General features: G+C 38.4%; 1 protein-coding gene across 8 annotated transcripts in view; it reads left to right on the plus strand.

Moving 5' to 3' along the window:
- The window catches only part of SMAD1 (SMAD family member 1), a 78199-nt gene that overhangs the window by 18467 nt on the left and 49160 nt on the right, over window positions 1-10572 (plus strand). Inside the window, exon 1 of one of the 8 annotated variants that reach the window (XM_049094159.1) lies at window positions 3856-3874. The exons of the other annotated variants lie outside the window; for them this stretch is intronic. The gene's annotated coding sequence lies outside the window, so the exon portion shown is untranslated. Of the gene's footprint in view, window positions 1-3855; window positions 3875-10572 lie in introns of those variants that run through there. 8 annotated transcript variants of the gene reach the window in all.

A 10572-nucleotide genomic window follows, 5' to 3' on the forward strand; every position in this document is an offset into this window, starting at 1 on the left:
TCCTAGAGGGAACTGCTTACTTGTTTCCTGCATTTCCTTCTAGGCCTTTAAAAATGCACCTATATTATACCTGTGCATCTGTGCATTTTTTTGTTTCGGTTTGTGTTTTTGAAATGGAACCATACTGTATATATTGTTCTGCAGGTTTTTTTGTAACTGAACAGTTAACAGTATCATTTTCTTTCCCTGTTAGACATGAAAGTCTGTTTTTTCTTTTTTAACAGTTACATCATTGTCAGATGTACCATAATTTATTTAATCATTCCATTATTAAACATCTGGGTTATTTAGAACATGAATATGTTTGTGTATATTCATCTGAGGATGTCACTTCCCTTGCAGCTGTCTCAAGGCGTGGCCGTTCTCTCTCATAGCCCTCATATCATGCTGCCTGGAAGTGAGGGTCCAGTTCATTGCCACCACCACACCATTCTTCCACCATCCTCCATAGAAACACCCAGCTTTGACTATCATGTCAGATTATACCTCTCACTTTCCTTCCTTGTTAGTGATTTATCACCCCAGTCCCCATCATTCACCCTCATTCCTAAGAAATTTTAGCTTCCAATCGTTATCCCCCTCTACTGTTTCTGTGATAATTCTCAGACTGCTTCTCCAGTGACTTGTGACCCCACCTCAGACACTCAGCCTCACAGTTCCATAATATAGGATTTTGCATATCTAAAAATGAAACTGATTTCTCCAACTTTATGGTTAATTATCTTCTTTATTTCCTTCAGTAATAAAGTATATTTGTTCATGGCCATACCTTCAGAATATATCCAAGATCTGACTGTTCTGGCACACTGATCCAAACCTTTGACCCTCTCAAACCATTGCCCTAGCTTCCTAATTGGTCTACCTAGTTCTTTCTCCTGCCCCTACCACTATATCACCACTCCAGCTACTTCCTACTTCCATTCTTTAGCGGGCCAACCTGTGATTATCCTGCCAGACTCTGCTCACATCTCCCCAGTGGTTCCCAACTCAGTTTATTTTTTTAATTAATTAATTTTATTTTTTCTAAAGATTTTATTTATTTATTCATGAGAGAAACAGAGAGAGAGAGACAGAGACACAGGCAGAGGGAGAAGCAGGCTCCATGCAGGGAGCCCAACGTGGGACTTGATCCCAGGTCTCCAGGATCATGCCCTGGGCTGAAGGTGGCGCTAAACTGCTGAGCCACCTGGGCTGCCCCCAGCTCAGTTTAGAGTGAGGGTTGTGATGTCCCTGGGGGTTGGCTCCCTGTGTGTCCGCTTGTTACTTGTCCCACCTCAGTTCTCACTCCCTGCACCGTGTCTTGTGGTTTTTGCACTTGCTCTTCCCACTGCTCGCTCCCGGTGTGCTGCTTCACTTACCCCACACAGCGTAGCCCATCCATCACCTTCCTAGGCTCTATTCCAATGTCACCTTCTTAGTGAGGCCTTCTCTGACCACTGCAATGTTGCAATGTAGGTCTCATGAAGGCACAGACTTAAAAATATGCTTTTTGTCTTTTTTGTTAAGTGCCATGTCCCTAGTGCCTCTTCCCTCCTCTTTCCCTTTCTTTCTTTCTTTCTTTCTTTCTTTCTTTCTTTCTTCTTTCTTTCTTCTTTCTTTTCTTTCTTTCTTTCTTTCTTTCTTATAAAGTTAGAACTTTACAGAACAGGCGAAACTAGGATGGAAACTTCGTTTTTTTGTGTGTGTACAAAGTATTAAAATTAAGTTCCTTATTTGTGAAACTGTTGTGTTAATAAAATGTTTTATATTCTCTGGCATGTTGTTAATTTCAAATCAGTTTTATATGTTCATACTTAAGCCTCGTAACAACCCAGCAGAATTGGTGGTGGAATTAAAATTTTGTGGAAAAGCAAATTGGAGCTCAGAGAGGTGTTTTGTTCAGAGTACAGCTTCTAAGTGGAAGCAACTATTCCAACATACCTCTTTTTCACTCTCAAGTGAAGGGCTCTTGTTTTCTCATTTAGAAACATCTTATGATGACAGAAAAATTGTAGGGGTTTTATTTGAAAATGTGGGACATGTGCCCTGATTTCTTATTTTGGACTTATCCTGCCTTTTGTTTCTATTTTGAAAGTACATGGAATAAATAGTTAACTTTAAAATTCCTGACAATGACAGATCAACAAGTTTTATTTCTCTCACCTGTGGAGGAAGTGGCCTCCACCCAGTTTTACTGAATTAGGAGGGAAGTGATTTTTTCAAGTGATAAAAAGGAATAAAATTCCATGTTCTTCCCAGAGGAGGAGTTCAACAATTGGGAGAATGGCGTGAGACCATATGTTGGTTTGTAAAAGGATATAACTTGTAAAGATGTTTCCTTTGATGCCTGTGATGAATATGGATGTGTTTCCCTTCTAGAGGGTCCTGATTAAATTATTCAATTAAAACCTGAGCAGAAGGATCTAAATATAGGGAGAGGGTTCAAGCTGTCCTGCCTTGTGTATGTCAGCTCACCCCTACAGATGTGTTTGTTGTCATAAACAGCACCTGTGAGATCAGTGGGGAAGGAGAAATATGTTCCAAAAAATGAAATACAGCAGGACTTTTTTTTTTAGTAGAGCAGTTTTTTTCCTCCTCTAGCCTACTCCATTTTCATCTGTGAATTTGGCATTTGCATTACTTTTTTAAAAATTTGATTAATGGACTGTAGCACCTGTTCTGTGTAGTTATCTGTTTTAAATGTAGATCTACCACTTAGTCTTAAGAAAGTTACTTGACCTCTAATTCTCAGGTTTATTAGTAAAATTGAGGTAATGATATATACCATGAAGGATTGCTATAGGAGTCAATGTTTGTAAAAACAACTAATATAGAGCTTACATAAGGTAATAATACAATTAGAATAATTTTGTTCGGGATACATGGATGGCTCAGCGGTTGAGGGTCTGCCTTTGGCTCAGGGTGTGATCCCGGGTTTTGGGATTGAGCCCCACCCACATTGGGCTCCCCTCAGGAAGCCTGCTTCTCCCTCTGCCTGTGTCTCTGCCTCTCTCTCTCTCTGCATCTCATGAATGAATAAATAAAATCTTAAAAAAAATAATTTTTTTCATTTGTTAGTGATGAATCATAACTGACCACTTGTGGGAATTTACCACATTTAGCATTCTTTGCAATCTGTGAAATTGCTGTTCTACTTTAACAGTGACTCAGAGTATTTTTCTTTTTTCTAAGAGATAACTCTGGTAGAGTTTTTCTTGATGTCTCTGGTCATCAATCTTCTCTGTTTAAGGAGTGAGCACTTGGAGGTCAAATGATTGTCCAGTGTATGAGTTGAGGTGAATACAGATGAAATTTATCAGAGTGAGGTAATTAGGGCCTGCATATCTTGAAGGCTACCCTGAGCTGAATGACAGTCTTCCATTGCAAGCATGAATTTGAGAGCAGCGATTCAATGGGATTAAAGAATGCCATACGACTTTTATGGAAAGTTGCAAGGAGATGTACAAATAAGCCAAATTTGTTTATTGAAGTTGAGGACAGTGAGAAAACTTCTGAGTGCCTTCAATCTATTCAACAAGTAATCATCTAATGAAATGAAACAGAGCCGACACTTGCTATCCTCCAGGGAGTCTCTGTGACTAAGAAAAGAAAAGTTGAGCAGTTCTATAAGCAGCCTAGGTTTGTCAGGATGGAAGAAATTGTGTATGCAGAACAGAACCAGAGAGCATTCTTGTCTTCAGGAATTTCCTGACACAGTGGAGAGGTACTGAAGAGTATACCTGGCACACCTAAATATGTAAACTAGAGTCCTGTACTCTTTAGAGTCTTGTGTCATTGTGACATCCATAAGTTCCTTGCTTCATTTTCATCAAAGGGACGCTACTTTTGACATGGTCTGGCCGAAATGGCACAGCTTGCAATGAACTTAAACGCAGTAAGTGGTGAGCTGCTATTCAAAGTCTACGTATTACTCCTTTCCTTTGATTCCACAGTTTCCACTCAGTTAATGCTGTTGAGAGAGCACATCGCAGCTCTTGCTAGCATGTCTCCTAAGTCACATCCGAGAGCCTGGGAAACTGGCTGTTAGCCCACGTGTTAAGGTAGTAGTACCTGCATCATTGCCTTGCTACTAAAAACAAGCTTTCAAGAGTTTATCTTCCCTCCCAACTTCACTCCCTCCCCCTATTGCCCCCGATCTGGAAAATTAATCTCTGAAAAAACAGCAAATTATTCTATGTCATTAGTTACACGTTTAGAAAGTTGGGAAGTATTTGGAAAGAACAATAACAAGGCATAATAATAAGAGACCTCAGTAAGGTGAAATTTGACTTCTGAGTGTTTGTAATGGCAGGAGTCTGCTGCTGCTTTGATCTAAGACCAGTAGAATTCTTCTGTGATCTCCAGTGGATCTTCATAGCACTTTCTTGCATAGGAATTTGTTTAAATACATTTTCTTTTTCTGAGGACTCAGTCGAGGTAGAGTTCCTTTTAGCTAAGCTTCCCAGCAGCAAAGTAGGTAGTTTAAAAAGTGCTTTCAGGTCTGTAAAAGTTGGAGAGATTTTATTCATCCTTATTTTTTTTTCATCATTTTCTTCTACAATTCTCCCCCCTTATTCAGAGTATTTTAACTTTGAGGTATTTGAGACCAAAATAGCTAGAGAAAATCTGTCTCTGTTTTGATATTCGTTGTAATGGCACTATACTTGTATAGCAGATTTAAACTTTATTTTTTCCTAAGAGTGGATAAAGATGTATTATTTTCTTTAAGGAGCTGTATAATAAATAGTCTCGTGTGCTTTTGTTTGGAACTATTTATTTTTTTAAATGATTTTATTTATTTGAGAGAGCGCAGGAGCATGAGCAGCAGGGAGCAGCAGAGGGAGAGAAGCAGATTTCTTACTGAGCAGGGAGCTCGGCTTGGCTCAAAAGGCTTTGATCCCAGGACCTCAAGATCATGGGCTGAGCCGAAGGCAGTAGCTTAACCAACTGAGTCACCCAGGTGTCCTGTTAAGGACTGTTTAGAGTTGATACTGCTTATGGTTGTATTTTACTTGTTCCAGAGTACTGTCTCCACCTGTGTTCATTACTGTTTTTCACAGGTATTGTTCATTGGATGGTTTTTCCACATCAAAATGTGAGTGTATGTGCTGCTTCTACTTCAGCACTCCTAAGATAGTATGTGGATTGTCTCCTGTTCCTCTTTTAAGTAATATGTAATTTAGTTCTAGCAAAAGTTTGAGAAGATACCTACTCTTCAGGACTTTTGACTCCATAGCCTAATTTTACTTAGGTCTAATGAATATGGTTATAATCCCCCCCCCCCCACCTTCTCCTGCCATTTTGTGAATTTTCCATCTTACTCTTAACCAACAAAGCTCATTGTAATTCTTGGCTTTATGATGGATTGCTCTTTATGTTTTAAAATATTTACTGGCATTGAATCTCTGGAATGTTTTTCTTTGCAGCCTTCATCTTTTTAAGCATTTTTAACCCTAATATGTAGTGTCTACTCATCTGTGATTCTGTCGTTTCTGTGAGTGTCATGAATTTTTAGGTTATCTTTGTTTTATTCTTCTTGAGAATCATGATCTGTTTTGGCAATTCTCCCTTTGGTAAAAGTATACAGTTGACTTGGGTATGCAAATGAAAACAAGTAGGCTAAAAAAATGAAGTAATGAAAAGTTACAGATCCCCTAGTATGTTCACTTTTTGGCCCTTTTTGATGTTTTAATTTAGACGAGCATCTCAGAGGAAGCAAGAGTTCTTATCAAGCCTTGAATCCTATTTAAAATTGAAAGTTAGGATAGATGATACATACCTTTCCATAGTACTAACATTGCCACCAATTATTTATACAACACATCTCTGAGGTATTTTACATCTCCATGGCATTTTAGTTTGGTATATGTTGAAACATTTTAGATAAAAAACTATCACACTACAGAAATCATACAGTTGGCTTAGGATTTCTCTGAATCACCAGTGTAGCTCTGTCTTTGGGAGTTCAAGTCTTTTCCCACTTATTCACAAGATTATCTGTTTAAGAAAAAAACTAGTGGTTTAAGTCAGGAAATATGCAGTTTATTTCCTCATTGGAAATGCTTGCTTCCTAAAAAATGGTTCAAACATTTTTATAGATAGACTAATTTTTGTAAAGTCTTTTTTTCTGAAATAACTTATCCAACTGTTAAACAGTTCCAAAGTGAAGTTAATCAATACCTTGTGCTTTTAGTTCCTCGATTCTTTTGATCTTTGTGCCATGCTGTTTTACCATTAGAGTTAAGACAGAGTAATGAGCCAAAGAACAAGAAATGGGAAGAGAAAACGTGAGTTGCTTGCTTCATTGACAATAGACCATTTATCTTCTGTCAGTTACTTTTTTAAGGTACTAGGAGTCTTTGATTTTTTTTTTTCCAGTAACGTTTTAGAGCCTACGTTTTATCCTTATTTTATTGAATTGTTTAATTATTCCCTCAATATTTAGTGGAGTCCTTTATTTTGTCTACTGCATTGAATTCCAGGCCAAGAATTATAAACCATACTAGTCTGAAGCTACAGAGGGCATTTAATTTGGTCCTGACCTGTCTCCTGTCTCTCTCATCCGTTTATAAAGGTACTTGGTTTGTACCACTTGGCAGCTATCCTCTCTCTGCCCTTTTTTAAAAAATGTATTTTCAGATACAAATTAGAATAATTCTTTTAAAACTTGTATGGGAATCTGAGATCTGAACGATATTGAACACCAGATAGTGTATTTTGTTTTTATTCACACAGTTGGATAATTATTGGTTTCTTTACTAGATGAGGCCAGGATGAAGAAATGTCCATTGTTGTACAATTGGCTAATTAGGTTTCCTTTAAATATAAAGCAAGTTACATAGCAGTTTAAGGTATTTTAAAATTTTTTGCTTTTTTTCTTTTAACATTAAGGAATGACACGTAGATTGCAAAATTAAATAGCCAAGTCAGAAGGAGTATTATAAGAGTATTTTTCTTGTTTGACCTCTGGCAGTGCTAATAGAAACCCTTCCCATAGGAAGGACTCCATAGGGAAACACTCCCTATATAGAGCCTGTTTTAAACTGTATTTTTATTTCTACGTCAGATCATATTATACATCCAACCTGATGTTAGAAATAGAGGTTGTATGTGGCTTGACCTCATGAAGTTGATTTTTGGTTTTTGCAATTTGCAATATTTGCATCTAGAAGCTATTTTAAAATTCAAAAGTTAAAGTTTTTCTTTAAATGTTTGAAAAGTGGGATCCCTGGGTGGTGCAGTGGTTTGGCGCCTGCCTTTGGCCCAGGGCGTGATCCTGGAGACCCGGGATCGAATCCCACGTCGGGCTCCCGGTGCATGGAGCCTGCTTCTCCCTCTGCCTGTGTCTCTGCCTCTCTCTCTCTTTCTCTCTCTCTCTCTCTCTCTGTGTGACTATCATAAATAAATAAATAAATAAATAAATAAATAAATAAATAAATAAATAAATAAATAAAATAAATGTTTGAAAAGTTTAGAAAAGTAGGAGAGAGAAATTATCACCTTCCAAACTCAGCCACTGTTAATATTTTGGTATATTTACATAACTGTTTATGCTGTATATGCCATTTTATGTTGTGCTTAAGGTATTTTTCTAAGTTGTTACATACCTCTTATGGACATAATTTTTTAAGGGCTACATGAGTGGATTGTACCACTTACTGAACTGTTTTCCAGTTATTGGATATTATTACTCTTTTCCCCCTAAAATAGATAATGCTTTGATGAAAATATTTATGTAAGACCTTTTTATCTTTCTAGTTCAGAATCTTTCCTTTGAATAAGCTTGTAAAAGTAAAGTTGTTGGAACAAAAGATAGTATTTTTAAGGCTTCTGGTGAGTTCTTTATTAGATGTATGCCGTGTGTCTGTGTGTGTGTGTGTGTCAGTGTCCGCGTGAAATGTTTGTATTTGGAGAAGAGGGAAGGAAATCTCTGTTTGCTGACTCATGTTTTTATTTTGCACTTTAAACTGATAAGGCCACTTAGCTTTTGACATAAACTAAAGCAGGAAGTACAAAAAGCGGCAGAAAAAAATGAGTTGTCTTGCCAAGGCCATGCTATCATGGACTCATTTGAGTTCCTGATGGGGAGGTTAGTGGCTTGTTTGACCTGTATACAAAAAAAAAAAAAAAAAAAAAAAAAAAAGCTTAATTCAAGTAGGCAGAAATTAGTCATTGGTCCGCATTTTGTTTCATCTACGCACATTTATACGTAAAGGTTTGTGATCTTGCCACTTTAATTTGTGTGGGTGGCATCAGGACGTGCACCCTCCAGCTGGCTCCTTCAGCGTTTAGAGGCAGTAGTCTGTTTTTTGTTCTCTGTTTGGAGAAGCCTTCCTGTATTGAGATCACCTTGGCTGTCTTTCTTGAACGTAGAGCTAATCGCAGCAGTGATCTGACACAAAACCTTCCACTTGTCTGCAGGATAAGATGCGTCATAGTCCCCTCACAGTCTTGCTCTGCCCTTCTTAGTAGCCTTGTGTCATCGCCAGCCACCTTGAACTCCAGCATTTCTACTTTGTGTCTGTGACAGCTAGCAAATTAAACAAGCAGTTAAAAAATTGACGCTCTAGAGCCAAATAGCATGGATTCAAACCCTGAGTCTGGCATACGGTTGTGTGTGTAAACTTTAGACAGGTTATTTAACTTTTCCATATTTCACTTTCCTTACCTGTAAAATGGGGGAAATGATACTGTTTACTCAATTTGTTGCGAAGGCTAAACTAGTTAGGAGATATAAAGCGCTAGGAACAGTATCTGTTGTGTAGTGATAGTTCAAAATGTTAGCTCCGTTTCATAAAATTCTGCTCAGCTTTTAAGACGTGTCTGATATTTCCTTTTTGGGAAAACTTCCTGAAATCCCTGAAAGTAATTGTTCTCCTCTTCTTTTATATATTGTTTATACTTGTTTTTTTTTTTTTTATTTATTTATGATAGTCACAGAGAGAGAGAGAGGCAGAGACACAGGCAGAGGGAGAAGCAGGCTCCATGCACCGGGAGCCTGACGTGGGATTCGATCCCGGGTCTCCAGGATCGCGCCCTGGGCCAAAGGCAGGCGCCAAACCGCTGCGCCACCCAGGGATCCCCTTGTTTATACTTGTTTTAGAGCTTTTATCATGCAGTGCTATAGTTAGTTCACGGTGGGCAAATGCACAGCACCTGGACCTCCCCTTCTATTCCTGCACGCGTGGTCTACCTTGGTACAGCCACACACTCCTTGCAATGAGGCCCTGGAGAAGGCCTAACACGTCTCAGCCCCATCCCTTATCGTTAGCAAGCAGGGACACCAGCTTACCCCTGTGAGTGTTAGTTGTTTACTCACTGGCTCTTCTCCTAGCCTGTGAGCCCCTTCAGGATGTAGACATTTTTACCCCTGGCCTCTGTGTCTAGACAGTGCCAAACACTTAGCAGGCACTCAGTATAGCTTTGTTGAATGATTGTCAATTTGAATAGTAGAAACAAGGGTCTGAAATGGTGGTTCTTAATCTCATGCCCGCCTCAACATACGTGCCTTGTATGTGCCCATCACTAACAGAGTTTGAAATAGCCCCAGGTGACTTTTTCTATAAACCTACTCCCTTCTATTTGAAAATCATTGGCTAAAATATAAAAAAGCAGTTATTGGAATAGAAGGGGCCATATAGAATAAGAAGAAATCTATTCCCTTTGTAATTTGTTACTAGAGGACTAGAAAGAAGTCGTCCTGTTCTTTTGCAAAGCTAACCTAAAAGTAAATGATTATTTTAGTAGGTACACTCTCACCAGTTGTGACTTTTGATAGTGGCATGGTTTTGTTTTCTCTTTCCCTTTCTGTTGAAAGAAAATAATGCCAGCTTCAAAAGGACTAGTAAATTTGGGTACAGTTCTTTACTTTAAGAAAAGAGACAATGAGAAACGACAAATACCCACCATTTGCTTCAACGTGGATGGAACTGGAGGGTATTATGCTGAGTGAAGTAAGTCAATCGGAGAAGGACAAACATTATATGTTCTCATTCATTTGGGGAATATAAATAATAGTGAAAGGGAATATAAGGGAAGGGAGAAGAAATGTGTGGGAAATATCAGAAAGGGAGACAGAACATAAAGACTCCTAACTCTGGGAAAGGAACTAGGGGTGGTGGAACGGGAGGAGGGCGGGGGGGGTGGGGGTGAATGGTTGACGGGCACTGAGGGGGCACTTGAGGGGATGAGCACTGGGTGTTATTCTGTATGTTGGTAAATTGAACACCAATAAAAAATTAATTTATTAAAAATAAATAAATACAAATAAAAATAATAAAAAAAGAAAAGAGACAATGGGCTCCTTACAGCCCATTGTATAATACGTATATTTAGTAATATTTATTCATATTTCTTGAATAAAGTTGAAGTTCCACATTTGGTCTTCTGATTTCTTCAGGGAGCTAAATTATTCATTAAACATTTGAGAGTCTGCTGTGTGCCCGGTACAGTGCTGGGTTCTAAAGATAGGGGATAAATAAGATGGAATTCCTCAATCGCTTTCCTGTAGTAGTGAATACAACATGTAACTACCACAGAGTAGCTGCAGATGGGCACCATTTGCTGTAACACCTGTTTGTAATCCTTATCTTT

Source organism: Canis lupus, chromosome 15 (assembly GCF_003254725.2).
Source record: "Canis lupus dingo isolate Sandy chromosome 15, ASM325472v2, whole genome shotgun sequence".
In the NCBI taxonomy this organism is placed as follows: Eukaryota; Metazoa; Chordata; class Mammalia; order Carnivora; family Canidae; genus Canis; species Canis lupus.